At 40.9% G+C, this 27,829-nt stretch overlaps 1 pseudogene; it reads left to right on the top strand.

Moving 5' to 3' along the window:
* Nucleotides 1–7,616: 7,616 nt before the first annotated feature.
* On the top strand, nucleotides 7,617–27,643 carry LOC128105923 (60S ribosomal protein L7-like 1; annotated as a pseudogene).
* Nucleotides 27,644–27,829: the final 186 nt, after the last annotated feature.

The following is a 27,829-nucleotide window of genomic DNA, read 5'->3' as shown; positions in this document are numbered from 1 at the left end:
CATTGTGTATATATACCACATTTTCTTTTTTTCATTTTTCTTTATTAAAAAATTTTCTACTCACTCCATTTACTATCCACAGATCTCCCCTCCTCACTCCTCCCCCTGCCAGCCCTCTTTCTCAAGCCACCCTGCATCCCCACATCCCCCAAATCAAGGTCTCCCATGGGGAGTCAGCAGAGCACAGCACACTGAGCCTAGGCAGGTCCAAGTCCCTTCCCACTGCACCAAGGCTGTGCAAGGTGTCACACCACAGGTACCGGATTCTCAGAAGCCTGCCCATAGACCAGGGACAGATCCTGATCCCCTGCCTGGGTGCCCCCCAAATAGTTTGAGCCAAACAACCATCTTCCAGAGGGCCTAGTCCAGTCCCATGGGGGCTCCACAGCCACCAGTCCACAGTTAATGGGCTTCCACTAGTGTGGCCGGTCATCTCTGCACATCCTCTCATTGTGATCTCAATGTTCCTCGCCTGCAGAATCCCTCCTCTCTCTCATCAATTGGATTCCCGGAGCTCAGCCTGGTGCCTGGCCGTGGATCTCTGCATCTACCTCCATCAGTCACTGGACAAAAGCTCTATGATGACAGCTAGGTTATTTGCTAAACCGGTCACCAGAGTAGACCAGTCCAGGCACCCTCTGGATCACTGCCAGCAGACCAAGGTGGGGTTATCCTTGTGGATTCCTGAGAGCCTCCCCAGCACCCTGCCTCTTCCTATTCCCATGATGTCCTCATCTATCATGGTATCTTCCTTGCTGCGCTCCCACTCTGTCCTTATTCCAAGTTGACCATCCCATTTCCCTATGTTCTCATCCCCCACTCCTCGCCCTCTGTCACCTCTCCCACACCCAGTCTGCTCATGTAGATCTCATTCACTTCTCCTTCACAGGGTCATCCATGTGTCCCTCCTAGGGTCTTTCCCTGTTAGCTAGCCTCTCTGGAGTTGTGGGTTGCAGTCTGGTCATCCCTTCCCTCACATCTACTATCCACTTATGAGTGAGTAATTACTATGTTTGTCCTTCTGAGTCTGGGTTACCTCACTCAAGATCATATTTTATAGTACCATCCATTTGCTTACAAACTTCATGATATCATTGTTTTTTACTGCTAAGTAGTACTCCATTGTGTATATGTGCCATGTTTTCTTTATCCATTCTTCAGTTGAGGACCATCTAGGTTGTTTCCAGGTTCTGGCTATTATGAATGATGCTGATATGAACATAGTTGAGCATGTGTCCTTGTGGTAAGATTGAGCATTCCTTGGGTATATGCCCAAGAATGGTATAACTGGGTCTTGAGGAAGACTTATTCCCAATTTTCTGAGAAAGGACCACACTGATTTCCAAAGTGGCTGTACAAGTTTGCACTCCCTCCAACAGTGGAGGAGTGTTCCCCTTGCCAACATAAACTGTCTGCAGTGCTTTTGATTTTAGCCTTTCTGACAGGTGTAAGATGGTATCTCAGAGTTGTTTTGATTTGCATCTCCCTGATGACTAAGGATGTTGAGCAATTCCATAAATGTCTTTTGGCCATTTGAAATTCTTCCTTTGAGAATTCTTTGTTTAGCTCTATAGCCCATTTTTAATTGGATTCTTCATTATTTTGACGTCTAGTTTCTTGAGTTCTTTATATATTTTGGAGATCAGCCCTCTGTCAGATGTGGAGTTGGTGAAAATCTTTTCCCATCCTGTAGTTTGTTGTTTGTCTTATTTACTGTGTCCTTTACCTTACAGAAGCTTCTCATTTTCAGGAGGTCCCATTTATTAATTGTTGCTCTCAGTGTCTATGCTACTAGTGTTATATTTAGGAACTGGTCTCCTGTGCCAATGAATTCAAGACTATGTCCTACTTTCTCTTCTATCAGATTCAGTATAACTGCTTTTATATTGAGATCTTTTTTCCATGGTACAGTTTTGCCTTCTTTGTCAAAAATCAGGTGTTCATAAGTATGTGGTTTAATGTCAGGGTCTTTAATTTGATTCCAGAATCTAGATGCCCCTCAACCAAAGAATGGATAAAGAAAATGTGGCACATATACACAATAGAATACCATTTAGCAAAGAAAAAAATGACATCAAGATATTTGCAGGCAAATGAATGGAACTAGAAAATATCATCCTGAGTGAGGTAAGCCAGATTCAGAAGAACAAACATGGTATGTACTCACTCATAAGTGGATACTAGATATAAAGCAAAGGATAATTAGACAACAACCCACAACTCCAGAGAAGCTAGCTAACAAGGAAGAACCAAAGAGGGACTCATGGATTGCCCTCAGAAGGGGAAATAGATGAGCTCTCCATGAGCAAAGTGGGGTTAAGGGGTGGGCAATGGAGGGTAGATGATGGAGGATGAGAACATAAGGGAATGGTCAAGCTGGAACACAGATGGAGTGGGAAAGCACTGAGAGAAATACCATGGTGGAGGGAGATATAGTGGGGATAGAGAGAAACCTAATGCTAGAGTCATTGCCAGAAATCCCCAAGGATGATCCCAGCTTGGACTATTAAAAATAGTAGAGAGGGTGCCTGAACTGAACTGACTTGCCCCAGTGATCAGATCGGTGAATACTCTATCATCACAGAGCTTTTATCCAATGATTGATGAAGGCAGATGCAGAGATCCATGGCAAATCACCAGGCAGAACTCCAGGAGTCCAGTCGGAGAGAGAGAGAGAGGAGGGATTCTATGAGCAAGTGTATCAGGATCATGATGGGAAAACCTGCAGAGACAACCAAACCAAACTAGTGGGAACTCATGAAAGTTGGATCAATGGCTGTGGAGCCTACATAGGACTGGACTAGGCCCTCTGCATGGCAAGACAATTGTATAGCTTGATTTGCTTGTGAGGTTCCCTGGTGGTAGAATCAGAATCCATCCCTGATGCATGAGGAGGCTTTCTAGAGCCAACTACCTTTGATGCAGCCTTGAGGTAGGATGAAGGTCTTGGATTTACCTCAGTTGGATGTGCCTACCCATGGGAGGCCTTGCCTTCTTGGGGGGGGGGTGAGGTTTGGGTTGGGGGGAGACTGGGAGGCAGGAAGAGGGGGATCTTTGACTGGTGTATAAAATGAATAAAAAAATTCTTAATAATAAAAATACTGAAAGGATTTGTTAGAACTTGGTTTAAATCCTGAATGTATAGAAATAAGTGAATTCTTCAGCAAAAGAGTCAAAACACCAAGCTGGGCAATGGTGGCACATCTTTAATCCTAGCAGTCAGGAAGCCTAGAGGCAGGTGGATCTCTGAGTTCAAGGCCAACCTGGACTACTGACTGAGTTCCAGGACAGCCAGCACTGCACAGAGAAGCCCTGTTTCAAAAAAATGCAAAGCAAACAAACAAACTAAAAAGGGCCTCAAAACACCAAGCATAAACTAAGAGAAGCACCTGAGTTCATGCCTCCTTTCAATCTATTCACAATTGAGAAAAACTACTTCAAGGCACATGCCTTTAATCTCAGCACTCAGGATGCAGAGGCAGGTGGATCTTTGTGAGTTCAAGACCAGCCTGGTCTACAGAGCGAGATCCAAGAAAGGTGCAAAGCTACACAGAGAAACCCTGTCTCAAAAAAAAAAAAAAAAAAAAAAAACTTCTCTGTTTTTCTGTTTTATATTATTTGAATTCTATTCAGTATATTACAAGAATTACATATATTTATTTTGTTGTATTAAGCATATTCTTTACTGTAATAATAAATATTTCACTATTTGATGTCCAGACAGTCATGTTTTGTTCTTGACTTACATAGTTCTTTGTTGGCTACTCAGCTGGGCATTTTATCTGGTCTTAGTTGTGTAACTCATGAATGTGAAGTCATCTAGCACCTCAATTGGGGTTCACTAATATGTCTGCCTGTAGCTGGAGTTTTTTTGGTACTGCCTGGCCCGTGGTCAGGACAAATCTCTCTCACCCGCCAGTCCCAAAGCTGCTCAGACCCAACTGAGTAAACACACAGAGACTTATATTGCTTACAAACTGTATGGCCATGGCAGGCTTCTTGTTATCTACTTCTTCTATCTTAAATTAACCCATTTCTATTAATCTATACTTTGCCACGTGGCTTGTGGCTTACCAATACCTTACCATGAATCTCCCTTGTCATGGCGGCAGCTAGCAGCATCTCTCTGCCTTGGCCTTCCACTTCCCAGAATTCTCTTCTCTGCTTGTCCCCCCTATTCTTCCTGCCTGGTTACTGGCCAATCAGTGTTTTATTTATTAACCAATCAGAGCAACACATTTGACATACAGAACATCCCACAGCATCTGTCATTTGAACTTGCTAGTAATCTTTTTCTTAGCCTACTGCAGGTTAGTTCATCCTTCTTCACATGGTAGCAGAGTTTTCAGAAGCTAGAACAATCAATGTTTACTAATGTCCCATTTGTCAAAGATTACTATGCCAAGGTCCAATCTAAATTTAAGAGGTACCTATGAGATTTAATATATGATCAACTACAAAAGATAAAATAAAAAAAAACTTTATGGGCTGAGAAGTGGTGGTGCATGCCTTTAATCCCAGCACTTGAGAGGCAGAGGCAGGTAGATCTCTGAGTTTGAGGGCAGCCTGGTCTACAGTCTGAGTTCCAGGACAGCCAAGGCTACACAGAGAAACACTCTCTCAAAAACCCCCAAAAAATGAAAATAAAATGAAATAAAAATAAACTGAAAAGGCCTTTATTTTTATGGAAGGCTCTTAGTGGTTATGGGTGATACTGTTAACCAAAAGTGAACATAGCTCACTAACAAACACATAATATTATTCAAATTTAGGTACTCTTTAATTGCATTGAAAACTTAGCCCTAAAGAATTGAAGAAGAAACAGACTTTGAAGAATGATTGAATTATTTTAAATGGATCAAAAAGTCCCACAATTCCAAAGCTTTTTCAAAGTTGGTGTACTGTACACTCTTGTATTATAGAAATAAAATCCTGAAAATTCTGAAGTATTTTGGGCCTTGGGTGCTTTACAAAAACAGAAACAGAGGATCTTCTAAACATAGGCATAACTAAACCTACAAAAGCTCAAATCAAGAAATACTTGTTACAAATACATATATTAAATGCAAAAGAGTAAAGCAAATTATTCTAGTAGTGCATCTAAACATTATATTTACCCTTACACAATCTGAAGTAGTAAATCCCTTAAATGCCATATTCACAAATGATGAATAAGGTATTATTATTCTTAAGAAATAACAATAGAATCCAATGCAAATTCCAAATTTATAAAGGCTGATAAAAATGCATATTGCAGCATTCAAGAAAAATAATTTAACACTTTTAAATTATTTTTAAAGAAACTCATTTTTTTCCACATTATTGGCTCAATTCATTTTGGCCTTCCACATAAAACAATGGTGGTGATTGGATAGAATTTGTTACTTCAGATGTTCGTGTAACATCAAATCCCGGAGGAAAGGATTCAGGGTTTCCTAAGAATTATTTTATGAAAATTTCATCTATAGATCTCACTGTCATATAAAGTTATAAGATACTAATCAGAATTTTAAAGTATCTATAATCTTTCATACATAATCTGTAAATGAATAAGTTTCAAGTCTCTATAGCATTCTGATGACACTTAGAAATTCTAATTTCTTGTATAATACTAATGCATTAGAGTATTAAACATCATGGACAAATTCAACTCATGGAACAATCTCTGCAACTTCATGTTTGTCTTACTAAATTGCTACTGTTTTGATATATCACCACCACCAAAAACAACTGGGAGAATAAAAGCTTTATTTTACTTTTGAGTTGCAGTCCACCAAGAAGAGAAGTTAAGGCAGGAACTCAAAGGCACATGAACACTTATCACACACACGCACACACACACACACACACACACACAAAAAAAAAAAAAAAAAAAAAAAAAAAAAAAAAAAAAAAAACCATAAGACATATGTAACACCATCTAAAAACAAGCCTTTGATTATTGGCAAAGATGGAGATTCATACCAAGTTAATGGCATAGATAAGATCTTCAACATGATCATAGAAGAAAACTCCCCACAATAAAGAAAGACACATCCATGCAAAAACAAAAAAGCACGCACAACACCAAATAGACAGGACCAGAAAAGAAAATCCTAAGGGCATGCTAAAACTCTAAGTATACATAACAAAGAAAGTATATTGCAAGGAGTGAGAGAAAAATACAAGTCACATATAAGGTAAATATATCAGAAGAATAGCTGATTTCTCAGTGGAAACTGAAATTCAGAAGAGCCTGGAGCAAGGCATTCTGAGTCTTAAAGACTACAACAGCAGACTTAAAATAATATGCCCAGCAAAACTGTGATGATTCAAGGATGAATGAAAAACATTCCATGACATAAACAGTGTAACCAAGTTACATGCAACAAACTAAAACCTAGAGAAAATATAAGAAGCTTTATTTCTCCCCAAAGAGAGGATTGAGCACAGCAGAGAGTGAGACTGTGGGAATAAATACCAAGTCTTAATTTTTAAAACACAAAATAACCACAGAGAGGAAGAAAACTACCAAAAATCAACAACACCATTACCACTACTGAAATATATTTCAGTAATTTTAAATATCAATGGCCTGCATGCTCCAAAGGACACAGACTGACTGAAATAACCAATAAGCAAAGTTGCAGGGAAGGAGGGGGGTGATTCATGTTTATAAATCGAAGTGCTAGGAGGTTGAGGTAGAAGGATGGCCATAAGCTGTAGTCAGCCGGGACTGCAGGGTGAAGCCATGCCTCAAAAGAGAAAAGAGAAAGAAACAAGACTGGGAGTCAGGAGATGAGAGGGGCAGGCAGGCAGGGAAGAGGGTGAAGAGGGAAAACAGAAAGTAACTTCCCACTTAAGGAGGAGAATACTTCAAAAGGGTCTTCATTCAACCAGGACTACTTGCCTCGGTTCCCTTTATACAGGCGATGGCTGCCTGGGCTAGGGATGGAGTACAGGCAGAGAGGATCAATGGGAAGAAAGACCCAGGGCCCAATAAAAGGACAGTCTCAAAGACCACCCCCAAATGTCCTGCTCAGAAGACTCCACCATTCTGATAGAATGCATTTGCTTCAAGAGATGTGAATCCTTCCTTTCTTGCTCCCTGGGCATTCAATTCTTTGCCTCTGGGAAGAACTTGGCCACCTAGGCAGCTGGAATCAGCATGGATGCTCCTGTTACACAGAGGGTGGGCTCATGACAGAGCACTTCCTTAGTATCCATTCTCTAGGCTCCATCTCCAGCAACAAACACACAGAAAAGGCTCAGGGAGGGGAGGGTAGTACACAGTGATTAAGTGGGAATTCAGATTCCATCCAATAGCCTAGAGAATGGCACTCAGGAAAATAAATGCCTTGAGGGGAAGAGGTGGTGAGACAGCAAAAGATACACACCTAAAATCAGGATGATTAGAGAGCTCATCCTAGAGAGAGATCCCTAGAGAGTGAAATAGGGTACCAAAAAAAATGGCACACAGGCTAGAGACTGGTGGGGTGGGGCCTCGCAACAACAGTGGTCTAGGAAAATCCTGGGGCAGCTAGTGTCTGGGACCAGAGAGCTGGGACAGTCCAGCTGAAAAAGTCCTCTCATATTAGCTGGCTACAGGAAAAAAAACGCTGCAAGGCCACAACGCCATGGAGCCCTTAGATCAAGAACCTGGTCCTGCACTCTTAGGACTCCTGCCACAGCCTGATTCCCAGGATAGCCCTGGTCAGGTGAAGCTGTGGGGAGCAAACTGCAGCAGGGCTCTAGCTCCCTGAGAAGGGACCCAGAGCCTCAGAGGACTCCTGGCATGTCTGGAGCCTACGCAGCCCCCACCCCACAGCCTGATAGATGGAAGGCCAGGGCCTGGAGACTACGCAGCCCTGCATGGATTCTGAGCTCACCATGGCAGAGTCAGGACACTTTGTGTCCTTGGTGAGACAGATATCAACAACCCAAAGAATCCAATTAAAACATTGGGTACAGGTCCAGAGTATTCTGAATAGAGGAATCTCTAATGGCTCTGAAACACTTAAGGACATGGTGAAAATCCTTAGGTATTGGTTAAATGCAAACCAAAAGTACTATAAGATTCCATCTTTCATCTATCAGAATGGCTAAGATCAATAACACAAATTACAGCTCATGCTGCCAAGGATGATGAGAAAGAACAACACTCCTTCATTGCTGGTAGGAGTGCAAACTTGTACAGCCACTCTGGAAATCAATATGAAGGTTTCTCAGAAAAGTAGAAATTGACATACCTCAAGACGGAGCTATACCATGCTTGGGAATATACCTAAAAGTTGCTCCATCCTACCACAAGGACACTTGCTCAACTGTATTCATAGAAGTTTTATTCATAATAGCCAGAAACTGGAAACAACCTAGATGTCTCTCACCTTGATAATAAAGAAAATGTGGTACATTTACACAATGGAGTATTACTCAGCTATTAAAAAATGACATAATAAAATTTGCAGGCAATGGATGGAACTATAAAATCATCCTGAGAGAGCCAACCTGGTCCAGAAAGGCAAACATGATATGTACTCACTAATAACTGAATATTAGCTGTTAAGTAAAGGATAATCACTACAGTCTACAGACCCAGAGAGGCTAAATGACAAGGAGAGCTCTAGGGGAGATGCACAGACTAAATACATTTTCATCATGGGATGACCATAGGTCTATAGTGACCTGGGACAGCATGTGATTGAGTGAATATAAACCTCCATATAGGATGATATAGATGAACACTTGGCTCTCATTTGGTGGCTTCTTTTGCAGTGCTTATGGAATCTATAGAAGGAGCAGCCTTTCTGGAGGAAGTTCCTCACTGGGGATGCGATTTGAATGTCTATTGCCTCACCCCATTTCCTATTCATTGTGTCTACTTTCTTGGGGTTGAAATTGATAAGCCAGTTTCTTTCTCTCGCTGTCATGGATTCACCACCATTATAGATTTTATCCCTAAATAGCATAAGATACAGTAGAAGCAATTGCTTTTAGTTGCTATGCCATTTTGGTTGCTTTTTTTTTATTTATGACTTTGTTATTTTGCTTTTGCTTTTGAAGACAAAGGTTCTTAGTATAGCACTGGCTGTTCTGAAAATAGTTCTTGAGACTAGGCTGGTCTCAAACTCAGAGATCTGTCTAACTCTCCTTTTCAGGTGCTCATATTAAATGTTTGTGCCCAAATACAGAGCCTTTCCACAAAAAGCCACCAGGGCCCTCACCCATCCCACCACCAGGTAAAACACAGGCGACAACAACCTTGAGATGGGGATACCTGACATGCAACACACACAGCCAGCAAAAGGAAGCCAGTGTCAAAAAAGGTGCCTCAGGAAATTGAACCTGCCTCTACTGAATGTACCAGGCTCTCTGGACTCCCTGGGGAGACCTTGCCTTGGAGGAGGTGGGAATGGGGGGTGGTTTGGGGGAGAAGGTAGGGGGTGGGAGGAGGGGGGACTCAGGAATCTGTGGTTGATATGTAAGACGAATAGAAAATCTCTTACTTAAAAAAATGTTTGTGTCAACACACGCAGGTTTTTTATTTTTATGTTACTGGCTGGTGGACCTGGAATGTAGGTTTTTGTACATGCCAAGCATGTGCTGTTGTGCCAAGCTTCAACAACATCTTGACTTTTAAAGTTTGGCAGAGGATATTTTTTTTTTCTCTTTGGATGGCATATATTCATGACATTAACAATACCTGAGGATCCTGAGTCATTAGATTGTGGGTGATATTCTTTCTACTTGTTGCATACACTTTGAATTTTTTTAAATAAATATGAGTATTTTGCCTGCATGCACGGATATGTACCACATGTGAGCCTGGTGCTCCTAGTAGTCAGAAGAGGGTCTCAGAACCCCTGAACTTGAGGTTATGGACAGTTGTGAGCTATGTAATTCTGGCAAGTGAACCTGTTTCCTCTACAATATCAGCAGGTGTTCTTAACTACTGAGTCAAATCTCATGCCCGGTTCTTTAATCCACTAACAATTATTGTATTTTCATTTGTGCATGTTTAATGGGTTAAACATGCATTCCTTTTAGTGAGATCTTATTAATTGTAGTTTAAACTGTGACACTTCAAGCTTCTGGGAGCTGAATACAGAAATGGAATGAATGTATATCTCTTTGTCAGAACTTCAGTGAGACCCTGTTTTTTGTTTCTTTGGCTGGTTATCTTTTTGAGGGGCCACAGGGTCCAAATATGTAAGTCTGGCTATCCTGACTCATTTCATGGACCAGGCTGGACTCCAACACCTGCCTTTGCTTCCTGAGTGCTAGGATTAAAGGTATTAGACAATACACAATGCTTGCCCATCTTTCTTTGTAGTTAGTATTGTTCATACAGTTTCTCTGACATGTACTTAGTATGTTGACTTGTTTGCTTGTCTCTCTCTCTCTATGTGTGTTAATAGTCATTTCTCTTGGAAAGGGAAGTTCTATTCATGTGGCCAAGAAATGACACATGAGAACGTCCTTTCCAATTTCCTTCTAAACTGACTTGGTGATTATATTATCACCTATGATGATGTGCTTATCAACTTCACTTGGGAGGAGTGGGCTTTACTGGATCCTTCTTAGTAGAGTCTCCACAGAGATGTTATGCTGGAGACCTACCCGAACCTCACTCCTACAGGTAAGACTGTGGATTTTCCTTCAACATTTAATATAAGGGGCCAACGGTTTCTTGGTTTTTCATGCTCTTCTGTAATTTCAGTCAGTAAAGGGGAAGAATGTGGTGAATGAGTCAGGCATGATTTTTATGTAAACTGTGTAACACGAATTGCTGAATAATCTTATTAGTAAAAAACAAAAACAACAACAACGAAAAACAAAACAAAAAACACCTAGAGCCAGATATTGGAGTGAAAGCTGAAAGATCAGAGAAGCAGAAAGAAGCCAGCCATGTTCTTTTTTTTTTTTTTTTTTTTTTTTTTTTTGGTTTTTTCGAGACAGGGTTTCTCTGTGTAGCTTTGCGCCTTTCCTGGAACTCGCTTTGTAGACCAGGCTGGCCTCGAACTCACAGAGATCCGCCTGGCTCTGCCTCCCGAGTGCTGGGATTAAAGGCGTGCGCCACCACCGCCCGGCCTAGAAGCCAGCCATGTTCTTACTGATAGGAAATCCTCAGCCCAAGAGCGAGCTACTTCCTATATACTCACACCTGTATGCATTTCTGTGCCCTGCCATCTCACTTCCTCTCTCCACCCAGCCACATCACTTCCTCTTTCTGCCCAGCTCTATCACATTCTGTCTGTCTGTATAGACCTCTAGACTTCTAGGTTAACTAGGGCTGGGATTAAAGATGTGTGCCACCATACCTGGCTCTGTTTCAGTATAGCCTTGAACTCACAGAGATCTGGATGAAGATCTGCCTCCCTAATGCTAGGATTAAAGGTGTGCGCTACTACTGCCTGGCCTCTATGTTTAATATAATGGCTGGCTTTTTCCTCTGATCTTCAGGCAAGCTTTATTTGTTAGAGCAAAAATAAAATATCACCACAAAACTGGATAAAGAAATTTAAATTTTGCATAGTTTCCAATAATAAATCATACATTTTCTGGTATATTTTAGGGTACAAATGGGAAGACCACAATATTAAAGGACATTGATCTAGAAGACATGGAAGGTAACTTTTATGATGAAAAATAATACAAATATCCCAAAGAAGAAATTTTTTTTATTTGGTTTTTCAAGACAGGGTTTCTCTGTGTAAAATCCTGGTTGTCCTGGAACTTGATTTGTAGACCAGGCTGGCCTTGAATTCCATATAAAAATTTTTAATTGGCCCTGGAAATTTTATGGAAAAGCAACAGTGTAAATGAGCACAGCTTTCAGTGCATTAATGATTACCTGAATTCTCACATCACTGTGTATCTCAATGTTAAGTAGATGATCACTGTTTGCAAGGCATTCCTCTCAGAAAGAAGACAATCAAAAAGTGCCTTAACAGATATCACCATTTTAATCATAGCCTCATGAGAACTAGACTATAGAACTGCTAATACGTTTAGTTCCACACTACAAAGGTATAGGAAAAGGCATACTTGTGCATTGGGAGATAAATATATGTTCAAAATCCTCTAATGACCAAATACTACCTTGTAAAGCTAGTGTAACTTGTGGTGAGTAATCAAAATTTTGTGATAGAGTCAGTTTATGAGAATTAAGAAGGTTGTTGAGGAAAAAGCAGAATATCTATACAAAATCTCTATGAGGAACAAAAATACAGTTTAGGAATGCAATATGGAAACTTTTGTTATTCTTTCTGTAATGGTATACTATAAATCACTGTGGAAACATGCTAATGTTGCATAAATGATATGGAAAGAAGCAATGTATCTCTCTCTTACCAAGAACAATTAGAAGACATGTAGTAGTCCCTACTTTGAATAACCTTTCTGAATGTGATATAAGTTTACAAATAATTGCTTTTCAAATCTCATTGGAAACACATCAACAAACTCACACCACAGAAAAGACCTTTAAATACAAAAAGAGTGTAAATTCTTCTATTTGTTCTGGTTCATTTTGCAAATGTAGTGTAACTCACCACAAAGGAAAATGTTATAAATGGAATCAGTGTGGTAAAGCTCTGAGTTCTTCCAGTTTTCTTCAATTATATGAAAAAAACTCATATGAATAAGGATGCTATAAAAGTGATCCATGTACTAAAGGCTCTAACAATCACTGGTATCTTCAAACACACAATAGAGCCCATAATAAAGAGGAATGCTGTGGATATAAACAATATGGTAAACCTTAATATCTGATTCATCTTTGCTATTAGATAAAACTGTCAAGTTAAGTTATAGAGATGAAAGCAATCATCACCATAATAAATTTGTTAAAGCACTTACATGTGCCAATTATTCTCACAGGCATGAAAGAAGTCCTCCTGGAGAAAACCCTGTGAATGTAATCAATGAAGTAAAGCCTTTTAACAACATACTAGTCTCAAAATACAGAAAAGAACACACTGGAGAGAAGCCCTATGAATGTAATCAGTGTGGTAAAGCCTTTTCACAACAGTCATCTCTGAATTCATAGATCAACTCATACTGGAGTGAAATCCTACAATGTAGTCAATGTGGGAAAGCCTTCCCACAACACAGTAGCCTCCAAATACACAAAAGAACCCAATGAATGTAATCAATGTGGGAAAGTCTTTTCACAAGAAAGCCATCTCCAAATTCATAAAAGAACTCATCTGGGAGAGAAACCCTATGAGTGAAAGCAATGTGGTAAAAGCCTTTGCATGTCACAATTACCTTCAAAGGCATGAAGTAATTCACATTAGATAGTAACCCTTTGCATGTAATCGATGTCATAAAGACTTTGCATTTCATCATAGCCTTTGAATCCATGAACAAGTTCATCTATGAGTAAAGCCTGAAGTGTGGAATGAATTTGTTAAAGCTTTCATAAATCACTATAGTCTTTGATGAAATGAGAGAACTCCTATTGGAGGGTAATCTATGAGTATAAAGGGTTTGGTAAGATCTTTAACTAACATATGTACATTTAGTTACACAAGGTTATTATTGAGAAAAATATCTGACAAGTGTCAACAACCTACTCAAGGATTATGATGTCCCTCTTTATTTTGTCTGCACCTACAAACCCATGGACAAAAGCCCTGAGAATTTAGTTAGTAAGGCAAACCTTTTAGATATCACATTTCCCATCAATTATCCAGAGTAAACTTTATGAATGTATACTAGTGTCTTCTCTTCCTGTGATAAAACACAGTGTCTCAGGCAATCTATAAAAGAGCTTAATTTGGCTTATGGTTCCAGAGTGAAACAGGATCATCATGAGAGAGGCATGGAAACAAGTGTCAGACATAACAGCTAAAGCAGGAAGCTCAGAGCTCACAACCTCAACCTGAAGTTTGGAGCACAGAGTGGGAACTGGAAGTGGTGTGAGGATTTAAAACCCCAAAGCCCACAACCAGTGGCAACTTTCCTCTACAGTGTGGCATTTTCTAAATTTTCCAAATAATACCAACAACTTAGATGTATTGATTCTCTGACTTTGAAACGTACATGCTTCCTATCCATACTGATTTCCAAAGTATATGTATAAGTTTGCACTTTCATCAGCAATCGAGGGGAGTTCTCCTTGCTCCACATCCTCTCCAGCATAAGTTATCATTAGAGTTTATGATCTTTGACATTCAAGGGAATCTTAGACTCATTTTGATTTCCATTTCCCTGATGGCTAAGGATGTTGAACAATTTTTTCAAATGTATCTCAGCCATTTGAGATTTTTCTGTTAAGAATTCTGTTTAGATCTGTACCATTTTTAAATAGATTATATTTTTGATGTCTAGTTTCTTGAGTTCTTATATTTTAGAGATCAGCCCTCTAAGTTGTGATGTTGAAGATCTTTTCCCATTCTGTAGGCTGCCATTTTGTCTTGACAGTGTCCTTTGCATTACAGAAGCTTTTCAGTTCCATGAGGCCCCATTTATTAACTGTCAATCTCAGTGTCTATGCTACTGCTATTTTATTCAGGAAGTTGTCTCCTGTGCCATTGTATTCAAGGCTCTTTCCCATTTTCTCTTGTATCAGTTAAATATAACTGAAATTATGCTGAGGCATTTAATCCAATTGGGCTTGAGTTTTGTGCAGGGCAATAGACATGGATCTATTTGCTTTCTTCTACATGCCAACATCCAGTTATGCCAGCACCATTTGTTGAAGATGATTTTCTCCATTGTATAATTTTGGCTTCTTTGTCAAAAACAAGGTGTTCACAGGTGTATGGATTTACATCAGGGTCTTAGATTTGAATCCATTGATCTACCTGTCTGGTTTTTTTTGCCAATAACACCATCCTGTTTTTATTATTCTATCTCTTTAGGGTACCCAGGACTTCTTTGGTCCATTTGCTGTCCACTTTTGTGTCTGCCCCAGAATACCTGCATATGTAGCCTCCAGCTGTCATAGCTGCCAGGGGTAGGTGCTTGTCTGACGCCCAGGAATCTATTCCTCTCATTCCTTTGGGATACATGCTTTCCCAAGAACAGCCCTAGATGATGCAAGTTCCCATGAGTCTTTCAAGTTTAAACACTTTAAAACACCCCCTTCCTTTGATAGTTACCTAGTTTTGGAGACACTTGGCTAGGAAAATTCTTCAGTCTCTGTGGAAGCCAAAAAATATATTATGTAAAGCAATGTGTCAAAAATAAAGCAAACACACATCATGAAAATCCGGCATCACCTTCCTAGTATAAATGAGGTAATATTCTGAAGGTTCAGTGTACCAGGAAGTTTATGGTTGTCATCATTTTGGTTTATGGCAAGTGGTTTCAGTAACCAAGAACTCACATTTCATTTATCTGTTTTGTGAAACCATTAGCAAAATGGTGGCCAAGTCCCATGACTGCATCCTTCCTGATGAAGTCACAAGTCAAATTGTCAGCAGACCACATGGTGACCTTCTGTTCAATGTTAACCCAGCTCCCTGTTAAGATGAGCCCATCCATCACCAGGTACTGTCCCTGTAGAATTAAGACATCTGGACATTAAATGTTCATTTTTCCCCCTGTTCTTTGAAATGGCACTTTAGTTAGGTTATTATGAATACTATCATTAGTTAGGGTAGTGCAGGGCCCTCATGACTGCAGTGTCTCACATGATCAACAAACCAACTCTGTCTTCCCAACACACAACAGCATACAATGTACATTCCCTTCCAGTGGAAAGGGCAGCAGACACAGTGAGGAACATTTCAACCAAAGAAAAACTCTAACCCAGCAGGGCTAATACCAATTCCTGCAGCTCTGTTTCAGACACCTAGAGCTTCAGTTTCAAAAGGCTTAAAAAGCTCCATGCCTGCAACTTCTCACACATCTCTCTCTCCCTTTGGCTTGTTCTGCTTGTGATATACAGCTCTCCATGAAAAATACCTCATAATTTGGTATCTTAACATCTTGTGTCTCAAAATGCAACCCAGGCTTCATTCTCACAGCTTCATGCAATGCATTCTCAGGATCTCCTCAATGGGGTTCTCACTCTCAAACATAGATGTCTGCATCAGTGCAGAACTGAGACCATATGGGAGGAATCCATGACATTTAAATTTGCTTCTTTCTTTTTAATATAAAAAGTATCATTCAAGCCGGGCGGTGGTGGCACACGCCTTTAATCCCAGCACTCGGGAGGCAGAGGCAGGAGGATCTCTGTGAGTTCGAGGCCAGCCTGGTCTACAGAACGAGATCCAGGAAAGGCACAAAGCTACACAGAGAAACCCTGTCTCGAAAAACAAAAAAAAAAAAAAAAAAGTGTCATTCAGATGATACAACCATATGGGGATCTGGCTATGAATGGAATGGTCCAACTTGGGACAGAGCAACAACATGTGTTGTAGGAGGGTGATTTTTGTACCTACAAATTGGCTTCCCTTTTGCTTCCATAAATTGAAGACTTGGCTGAGTGAGTCTTATTATTAGGACACCTTTCCTATGCTTACAATGAAGGACATGTGTCTTCTCTTTAATGTCACTAACCTTGAAAATTACTGCCTCTGTTTAGTATGTGACTGACAACTAAAGCTGAGTTCTCAATTAAAGGCATGAGCCTCCATACCCAGCTTGTCTGCCCTTTGATAAAGTTAGTAATTGCTGATACTGTTTCTCTGATGTATACTCAATACTGTTGATCTGTTTGTGTGTCTCTGTGAATAAATGTTAGTAGGCATTTCTCCTGCAATGCCATATCCTACTGAATGGGCCCAGAAACAAAAGGGCTCATCCTCCTTTTCTGTTTCCTTCTGAAATGACTTGTTTTTCTCTCCAAATTGCATGTTTCATTTCTTTTTGCCTTACTTGTTGCTCTTTTTCACTATAGACCTGCATGAATCATAAGTACTAACTGTATCACTGACTCAATGTTTTGTCAAAGAAGTCATTACTTTTTAATTCTGCCTCAGTTTCTCAGTACTTGGGCAGAATACAGACAGATTTCTTTGCCAGGATAATATACAAATGGCCTGGCTAAGTTACTGGTTTACTGCTGTGAGGGGAACATTGTCAAATCAACTCTTAAAACAGGAGGCTTTTAATTGGGAGATTGCTTACACTTCTCAGAGGATTAGTCCTGTTAGTTTCCACCGCAGCAGCAGCCTGCTTCTGCTACGTCATCACCTGCTGCCAGGGCCTTTCCACCATCAGGATGTGATATGTGTACCCCTAAAAAGTGCTCACCAGGCACAGCTCGTTCTCTTTCCTCTCTGACGCCTCTCATCTGTCTTGTCTCTTGTCTCTCTTGCTTCTTATTCCTCTCTTGCCTCTTCTGGCCTTTCATGCTTCTCTTCTTCCTCTTCTTTCTTCCTCTTGTCTGCCTGTCTGCCTCTCTCATGTCCCACTCTGACATGGCCCTTCACACATTCACTCTCACCCTCCCCAATAACCCCCTTGCACCAACTTTGCTGCTTGTGGTGTGTTTGCTTAGTGGCAGGCACACTGTGGCAGGGCCCATCAAAAGTACCAACTTCACCTTTCTCTTTTTATTCTTTCAAGTCCATTATCGTCATTGCAGGAAAGATGGCAATAGGAAAGCATGGACCTAAGTGTTTACACCCTGATCTGAAGGCAGCAGGCAGCAAACAAGAGTCCATTCCCAATGACACACCTCCTCCATCTATTCCATATCCCCTAATGTTCTCAATCAACCCACTAAATGAGGAGCAAGCATTCTATCTAATGCCTAAACGTATGGGGGCCATTATCATTCAAAGGACATGAGCTCCAGCATGGTTTTTTTGTGGAGATTATTTCCCACTGTATTCTCATGACCTTGACCTCCACTATATAAATTACTCTCAACACTCATTTTCCAGATCTTCTTGGAATGGCCCATTAAGATCTGTGTAGAGTTTACAATGGCTTTTGATATCCAAAGTCCTGTATATCTACTGCATATCTCCAAAATACATTATTCTCAGATTCTTACAGCAACAGCCTCTTTTTAAGGGTAGCCATTTTTGTTCTAAAAATTTTCTCTGTTGCTGTGATTAAATCCTTTTACCAAAAGCAATTGAGGTGATAGACAGGCTTACTTTGCTGACACTGCCAGGGCACATCCAATCATTGAGTGAACTCAAGAAAAAGGCCTGGCTAGTAACGGAAGGTGTAAACATTGGAAAACATTGCTTATTGATGTGTTCTCTTGCCTGGTTATGGTCTTATGCTCAGCTAGCTCTCTTATCAAGTCTGGGCCACTTGCTTAGAGACACTGCTACACTCAGTGATTGGACCTTCCTACTCAAACAATAAATGTATAATCTCTCAGGCATAGCAACAGGTGATTCTGATCTATGCCAGCCCTCAACTGATAGTCCTCAGATCATGCTAGGATATGTAACAATGACAGTTGAATCCAACTAAAACACACAGAAAATAATGTGTAAGAATACTTAACAATTCAAAATCAATGTATAAACCATATCAATTATTAAAAAAACACAAGCAAACAGCAACAATTGGAAAACACAGATATGCCAAGAAATTAGAACAGGGAAGCCCAGGGCTGGGTAGTGGTTGTGCACACCTTTAATCGCAGCACTTGGGAGGCAGAGTCAGGTGGATCTCTATGAGTTCGAGGCCAGCCTGGTCTACAGAATGAGATCTAGGACAGGCACCAAGACTACACAGAGAAACCTTGTCTCAAAAAAACAAAAAGAAAGAAAGTTCCCCTCAAACAACAAATTTCTAGAAAGTAATATAATATGTTAGCCAATTTTCAAAATACAAAATTACATGTAAGTCCATCATTTTCTGAAAAAATAATACATTCTTAAACCTATAATTAATAAGAGGAATGCAATATGGACAGCACCACTGATGAAAGGCACAAACAGAAACACACAAATATAACAAGTTCCTGTGCATCTTCTGTTCACAGCCAAGTGCCCGCGTCCAGACACCACAGCCTAACTGAAAAGGGCTGGATCTTGATGAATGTCATAGATTCTAGACAGCTTGGCAGGGATGCGAAGGAAACTGGAAAATTTTTGGCTGGATTCAGTGCTAGTAAGACGATTTCGCGGAAGCTCACAGCTGCTAAGGGATCCCAGCTGGCCTGGGTCGTCCAGAGTGGGCGAGAGCGGCGTCTCTATGATCAAGGAGCCATAGAGCGGGCCTCTCTATCCGCGCCTGAGCAGTAGCTGTATCACCGGAAAGATGGTGGAGGAAGGGAGAGAAAAATGATCTCTTTGGTTCCAGAAAATCTCCTGAAAAAGAGGAAGGCTTCTCAGGCTCTCAAAGCAACCCAGGCAAAGCAGGCCCTTTTGGCAAAGAGGGAGGGGAAATAAAAAGAATTCAGGTTTAAGCGACTGGAATCATTCATACATGCGTGTCCGGCAACTAGAAGTGAAACCTCGTGCATTGGAAGTGCCTGATAAACATTCCTTGGCCTTCGTTATTTGCATGGAAAGGACAGAAGGAGTGAGTTTATTGGTACAGAAGACCATAGCAAAACTTCACCTGAAGAAATTGTTCAGTGGTGTCTTTGGCCATGTCACCCCTCAGAGTGTGAAAACGCTACGCACAGTGGAGCCTTATGTGACCTGGGGATATGTGACCTTCAGACCTTCCAAATCTGAAGTCTGTCCGGGAACGTGGACAAGTAAGGATTAACAATAAGACTGTCGCTGTGACAGACAACACAGTGATTGAGGAGCACCTGGGGAGATTTGGTGTGGAAGACCTCATCCATGAAATCACCTTCCGGGGAAGCATTTCCAGGAGATCTCCTCATTCTTGTGCCCTTTCTGCCTCTCCATGGCCCGGCATGCTACCAAGAACAGGGTGGGGTTGCTCAAGGAGATGGGTTCTCCTGGCTATCGGGTGAACGTATCAATCAGCTCATCCACCAGCTGAACTAGACTGGGACCAGGATTTCCAGAACCACAGTGCACTGGAAGAGTGCTTTTGTGTATAAGATAACCAAGTATCTTCAGAGAAGATTGTTTTCTGCCTTCCAACACCGGAAGGAAGAGGCCGGGAGAAAGACAGGAGTCCGAGCATTGTGAAGCTCAGCACAGCCCAGTTCCATGGAAAACTGGCTGCCCTGCTTCACCCTGTCTGATATCTTGGTGTTTAATGTTGGGTGGGCAAATAGTCCAAACATCCCACACACACACACACACACACATACACACACTGCTTCCAAGACTAACGCAATGGACCAGACCAGGGGCATACTTGAGTTTGGAAGAAAAGAGTTGTTTTTACTTTTTATTTTATTTTTGTCAGTGCAGGTGGCTTTTTTTGTTGTTGTTTAGGACAGGGTCTCACTGTATACAATCCTGGCTGGCTTTAAACTCCATAGCAATCCTACCTCATCCTCCTAGATGCTGAGATTACAGGTGTGTGCACCCCCAGCCTGGGAACTTATTCCTCACACATGAAATATGGTTAGGAAGTGACAAAAGCGGTGTGTGGTCTTGTGCTGTGAGGCCATGGTGTGACGTCAGTGTCAGCTTTGGTCAGGCTTACCTGTCCTGAGTCGGTGTGGTGCCGTTTGAACCCTGACCCGCTGTTTAAGATGGGTCTACGATAGGAAGACACATAACCATACACACACACTCCCAACTGTGCTTGGAACTCCATGGTGCTGAGACACACCCTCTTGGCACCCGTGCCTCTTACGTGAGGGCAGCCTGCTTTTATGTGCATTAGTCTAGCATTCTGTGCTCGAAGAGCCTAAAATTTAGTCTTGGTTGTTTCCTGTTAGAACTAGTGATAAACTGGGCCTTGTGTTACACCCCCGTAATCCCATTGCTTGGGAGACAGAGGCAGCAGAGCTCCTGAATTCCCTGCTCTACAGAGTACCAGGACACCCAGGGCCACGCACACAGAAACTGCTCAAACAAAAATGTATCCGGGAATTGCCCATTAAATTTCACCCTGGGTTTCAGGATGGCCTTGGAAATTCCCCTATCAGCCTTTCCTTAAAACCCACACCAGGGGCTGGGTGGTGGTGGTGCACACCTTTAATCCCAGCATTTGGGGGCAGGTGGGTCTCTGTGAGTTCAAGGCTAGCCTGGTCTACAGAGGGAGTTCCAGGACAACAGGCACCAAAACTACACAGAACAACCCTGTCTCAAAAAAAACAAAAAACAAAACAAATTAAAAAAAACTCACATCAGGGGTCTACTTTCTTAGCCATTGTTTTCCCTCGAGATATTCTGTAACCTTGGCTCACTGTGAAATTGAATTAGAAATAATGGCAAGAGCCAAAGCCGTGTGCTGGTAGCACATGCCATTAATTCCAGCACTTGGGAGGCAGAGACAGGCAGATCTCTGAGTTCATTCCCAGCCTGGTGTACAGAGCAAGTTCCAGGATAGCTAGGGATATATAGTGAGACCCTGTCTCAAGGGAAAAAAAAGGAAAGAAAAACTTAACTGTGCCTCAGAACATACTGGTTACAAGGTCAGTGGATTCCAGAATCCACCTGAGGTCAGTAACTGCTGTTGTAGAGCACTGGGAGATGAGGTAACCAAAAATGCCTCGTAGTTATGGACAAATGCTCGTGGGTACCATGCTTAAATGAGGGAACCCAAAGAAGTGTTAGAGTGCTTCCCTAATATGTGTGAGGTCCTTGATCTAAGATAAGGGGGCATGGCTTCAGTTTGTGGCCTGAAAAATGGAGCTAGCATCTTCCCAAATGTCTGCCTTGCTCAGAATTTAAAACAAGTTTTAAATTAATTATAAGTAAAACACTATTTTTAGATGAAAAAAAAAACAAATATAACAAGTTCCTTTAAACAAGAACTATAAGATCCTAATTAAAATAATTGAATCATGACCCTAATTAGTCTTAGCAATAAAAACCAAGAGCCAGGTATTGGGTTAAAACCTGAAAGATCAGAGAAGCAAAGGAGCAGCCACCAGTGACTTCTTACCTTTCCAGATCCTCTGACCAAAAGGGCTGTAATCCTGTCTCCACCCTACCTTATCACTTCCTTTCTCCACCTTCCTGGTAAGATTAAAGTCATGAGATTCCAGAGTGCTGGCATTAAAGGCCTGAGCCTCTCCAGTGGTGAGATTAAAGGTAAGAGCCTCCCAAGCCTGGTATTAAAGGCATGAGCTATCCACACCAAGATTCTGTGGTTAACTAGGCTAAACTCTACCTTCTGATGTCCAGGCAAGCTTATTTGTCTAAACACAAACAAAATATCACACAACATTTCTCCCTTTTGCCTAAATGCAAAGTGAAGGTTTTAATGAACACAGAAACAATATATACAATATATACAATAATTATATATTAATATATAAGGCAATAATTACATTCACCATGTCTAATCCATTAACATTTGACAAATTAAGAGAAATCTTACATCTCTTAGATGGGTTACCATTCTCCATTTTCTTTTTAATAACAAATACAGGAAAATAATAAGGAGTGTTAAATTCCTCAACATGTTGAACATTTAGCTGCTCCTGTACCAGCTGTTGTAAGGCCTGTAGTTTTTCTGATGTCAAAGGCCACTGTCCACCCAGACAGGTTTGTCAGTCAGCCATTTTAAAGGTAAAGATGTCAGTAGCTTTTAAAAAGCAGCAGCTGTTGTGCCTTGTTTTTGTACACACTGAATGGTCAGTGACTGTTCTTTATAATTTCTGTTAATATTTTTCCCAGAAACATGTTAGATTATGGTTTGTCTCTGAGATCAGAGGAATGTTAATCTTGGTATTCCATTGCTTTAACAAATCTGTCCCAATAAATGCATTGCTATATTAGCTACATATGGCTTTAATTTTGCTCTCTTTCTGACCCTTTACATTAGAACCATCTCATGCTCTATTTTACCTGAGATAATGTTCTAATCCCTAAAAGATGAACATTTACCTCTTGAAAAGCGTAATTTGGATGCCAAGATTTAGGTTCAATTATTGTTACATCTGCCCTGTGTCTACAAGACCTTCAGTTACAATGTCATTTATTCATAACTTTGGCTTTGGTATATGATCATTTATAGAAGTCTGTAAAAATATTCACTTGATGGTTACTTATGAAATTTTTGTTTTTTCTTCTAAAGCTGTTCTATCATCCAGAGCAGTATAGATTTTTTACAATAGGCATAGGTCCTTTAATTGCTCTGGGTAGGAGCTTCCTCCATGTTGACAGGGAACGACTGACCCAAATTGGATATGGAGGACTATGAGAGGCCACTGAAGGCATTTCCTGCTGGCAAAGGTTATCCTGTCTATCCCTTGTTAATTTGGATCCAATGGTCCAATGTTGGCCTTTGCTACACATTCTGTATACTCCAGAAGGCAGGGGCCTTCTAATTGAATTATTCTTATAAAAACATTGTTTCTAGGAATGCCTGTCTACACTCCTTTCTTAGGTGATGTTGTTTGCAACAATTAAAGTACCTGACATTTTTTTTTCTTCAAGCCTCTGGAAATCACCTCTCCTATCCAAACATCATCATGGTTATGTGACTCAATACTGACTGTATCACAGTACCATTCCTCTAAAGGTACTGATCTTGCCTTTAACAACCAAATTTCACTTTTGCATTGTGAATTAGCATTTTCAAATGCCAAAGATTCAATTTGTATTGGTCTAGCTTCGGAAATTGGTATATTCTGAAGTCAATCTTTGTAAAAAATCAGTGAAAGTCTCTTTTGGGCCCTGTATAACTTTAGTAAATAACTCAGATCTCCTTCTGATTTCTTCAATTCTGTTCCAAGCATTCTAAGAGGCTACATGGCATATACCCAGGGTGTGTCTAGGCCATAGGCATTATTTTCTCTTCTATACATGCCAAACTAAAGTTTCAAAGAAAATGGTGAAACACTAATTTTATATTTGTATATTTGTCACCACTAATGTGAACCTCTATCAGAATGTAAAATTAACATTTAGCCTATGATAGAAAATAAGCCACTCTGTACCATTCTAAATGGGAACTATGAGATGTTGCCAATGCAAATGTTAATTTGCAATTGGGAACAGTGGTTCATGCCTGTAACTGCAGCCACTTAGGAAGCTGGGTCTAGTACATCATCTGTGAAGCAGGTGTGAATTCTAGACAGTGTCCTGCAAACAAAGAATCTTGCCTCATTGTAAGGTGACTCTCCTATCCAATACCAGAGTCAATGAAAAATACATATTAGATGAAACCAAAGAAATAAATTGTGAAACAGATTTCAGATTATAATGAAATATAAACCAAAAATTCATCATGTTTTCCCTTAATTGCACACCTAGGGTAGAATTTTATGAATACTTATTTTATCATACATATTTGGCTATGTGAAATGAGCTGCTCTGAGTTCTGAGTTATAATTGGCAAATATCATAATCTCTCAGTTATTTGTTCACTTATAAGCCAAAGGAAGCCTTAATTTTGTTGACGACAATATTCCTTTGGCCAGGCATGGTGGCCCATGTGTATAAAAAAAACAACTGGTAGTCCAGAGGCTGAAATGGGAGAATCCCAGCAACTTTCACATAGGTCTGGATTCTAGCCACAGAGTGCAAACCAGGTAGCCTCTACTCCTTCATCCGACATGCACTACCTGCTGGTTCTGTTTTATCCTGACAGCTTACTGAATTTGAGGAGACATCGATTGCACTGGACAGGGAGAAACAAAGAGGAAATAAAGACAGCTGAAGGACATGGGAAGGGAGAGTTGAAAGACCTGTGTGACCCAGAGAGCAGGGAGCAGATGTCCAGCCCATGGAGTCTTGAGCCAATGATGCTTTCCCACTACCAGCCCCTCAGCTACACAAACCTGGCCCCAAGCCTCAGTGTCTGTTCCAGGTAAACAGGGACTGCTTGCCATCATGTGAGCTAGGACACATCACTTTAATTGGACCTGCAACACTCTCCCCTGGCACTGTGACTAGGCCTCTAAGACGTGAGTGGGGAAGAGGCAGATGAACAACCATCCTAGATAATGGGCTGCTCGGGGTATTTATGTCCTTCCCAAGCCCCATGCACATACACTGAGATAACATGCCCCTACTCGGTACAAATGCTGTTGATGTGGAATACAAGAGGAGTGTTAGCTTGGAATTCAAGAGGAGTGGGACTGCCACACTCCAGGGCTCCTAAACTGGTTTTGTAGGCTGCAGACAGGATAATGCCCCTGATGAGGGGACAGAAGACAGCCTGAGGCCCAGAGCTAACACATGCTCATGCCATATTCCCTGAAGTCCTGTAGCTTCTGGGAAGACTAAGGACATTGACCTGGGCCAATCCCAGTCTCCCTTAACTTTGTGGGTCTCCCCACAAATGGCCACTCTCAACTTGGATGACTTTGAAACCTGAAACTCCTGCCTCAACTTTCAGAGTGGTATGATTATCGTCTTGTGCCACAATGCCTGGCTCAGGTGGCTGCTTTTCAACTTCATTTAGTGAGTCATTAAAATAGGGGTTTGAGGACAATGAGCAGTTAGACTTAACTATATTCAAAACCACTTATTTCTGTGAGCCTGAGTTTCAATATATATAGAATAAGGACAGAACTCTGTTCAGGTCTTTTGATACATTATACCAGACTCAATGATAAAGAAAGACAGTACTGCTCACAATTGGAAGACAGCGGACTGTAAGACAGGAGGGCTGATGGGACCCTTCTTCTTTTACAGGAGTTAGGACCAGAGCCTGTGTTCCGCCTACACTTAATCAGCCAGGCTCAGTTACTCTCCTCAATAAGTGAATTAAAAGAGCCAAATTAGTTCACTGTGATGTGCTATAATACAGGTGCTCTGCAGACAAGGTGGATAAATCTCTCTGTTTTGGAAAAGCCTAGTCTATTTATTGAGTTTCAGGCCAGCAAGAGAGTCATAGTGAGACTATTCTTAAAATAAAAAAATTTAAAAGAGAATGATAGGAAAGAAAAAAAATTCATTATAAAAATCAAAAACATGATATGTGTTCAATGTGATTAAATTGGAACAAGGATGAAAATAGAAGTTAACTCTTCTTGCCATCCAAGTAACTAAGCTACCCAAGTCATATAATGAATTTCTACCCATCACCTAAACCCTCCCCCATTCTCTGCTCCTCTGTCTCCTGCAAAGTATTTGTTAAGGTAGGATGCATATAATTCTTCAGCAGAAACATTTTCCTTGGCAGGACTATTTATTCCCAGAATGTGATTGCAAGGGAAATTTGAATTTCATTCAGTCTACTGTTTGCCTAATTGTTAGCCAAAGAGAGAGACATACATGTCTCTTTAGAATGTCTGTACTCCTGTCGGTCAGTCAGGTGAGAGGGATGATGATGGGGTGGGGACCATTGTGTGGAAGCATGCACAGTACTGTCACTGGCAGCTAAGATGTAGCTGCCAAGACTAATGAAAGAGGTGAAAGCTGAAGGTGGCTAACCCACCACAGCTGGGTAGATACAGAGAGCACAGGAGGAGCCAGCTTGTCCTCGGGTACACCCTGATTATTGCCCTCTGGTCATTTGATCCTCTGGCTCTCACATCCAGAACTCCATCCCTAACAGTTCATCCATACCCCACATCTCTTTGTAAGTGCCTGATTGCCCCAACCTTAGAGTGACTTCTGCTTAAGCCTCAGGATCTCCTGATCATCTGGAATCACCATCACTCACGGGCACTAACTGAAGCTTTTGAAGGCATTAAGGAAGCAGAATATGATGCCATTGAGACAAGTTGATCTCCATGCCCCCATTTTTCTCCTTACAGGAGGCATAAACTCCAGCTGGGTACAGCTGACCTGTGTCCTTGTGGGCTCCCATGGCTGCCTATTTACCACATTTCAGATGAACTCAGTATTGTTGCTTTGGTCAAGCAGTCAGTCACTTTTTAATAACTTATCTTGACAGTGTCTATCCTGATAATTTTTTGTACTCTTCCTGCATTTTGTGTAGATTTGTGTTTTAACATTTCTTTTTTAACTCTTTTGGGGGAGGCCCACCACCCAGCTGCCAAGTAAATCACACACAGAGGCTTATTCTTAACTATGAATGTCTGGCATTAGCTTGGCTTACTTTCTAGCCAGCTTTGCTTCACTTTAGATTATTCATCCCTCCTTTTGCCTCTAGGCTTTTCCCATTTTCTTACTTCTGTAAGTCGTACTCCATGGCTTTCTATGTAGCTGGGTGGCTGTTCCCTGGAGTCCTCCTCCTTCTCTGGCTCCTTAAACTCTCCTCCCAGATTTCTCCCTGGATATATTCTCTGCCTGCTAGACACACCTATATTTTCTGCTGCCTTGCTAATTGGCCATTCAGGTCTTTATTAGACCATCAGTTATTTTAGATAAGCACAGTAACACAGCTTCAGAATTAATCACATAGAACATAAACAAAAGTAACACACCTTAAAATAGTAATATTCTACTAAAGATTTCGGTTTGAAAACATTTTAAGCACAAAAGTCTAAGCTAGTTTCTGATGCTATCAATCTTTGATTTCTTCTGGATTATCAGGCTGAGGTAAAGATGAGCTTAGGGTCAGCCATTCTCACCTTAATGCTGTTAATGTCATATTCATGGGGCTGAGTAGGTGGATCAACAACTAAGAGCAATGGTTGCTCATCCAAAGGGCCTGCCTGTGATTCCCAGCAGCCAAAGGACAGCTCACAACTCTCTGTAACTTCAAACATGGAGGATTTGCCACCATCTTCTGGTCTCCCTTCTACCTGACATGCATTTGGTGTATATATATATCAAATATGATATATATATATATATATATATATATATATATATATATACACACACACACACACACACACACACACACACACACAGAGAGAAAATGTTTATACACCTAAATTACTTTAAATTGTTTTTTCAATAATATATACATGAAGAAAACCTTTTTAATGATCTGGGATCCCAAATAT

Source organism: Peromyscus californicus, unplaced genomic scaffold (assembly GCF_007827085.1).
Source record: "Peromyscus californicus insignis strain IS unplaced genomic scaffold, ASM782708v3 Scaffold_9__1_contigs__length_137607984, whole genome shotgun sequence".
NCBI lineage: Eukaryota > Metazoa > Chordata > Mammalia > Rodentia > Cricetidae > Peromyscus > Peromyscus californicus.
The sequence above is the reverse complement of the archived record's forward strand: the minus strand, read 5'-3'. Positions and strand labels throughout refer to the sequence as shown.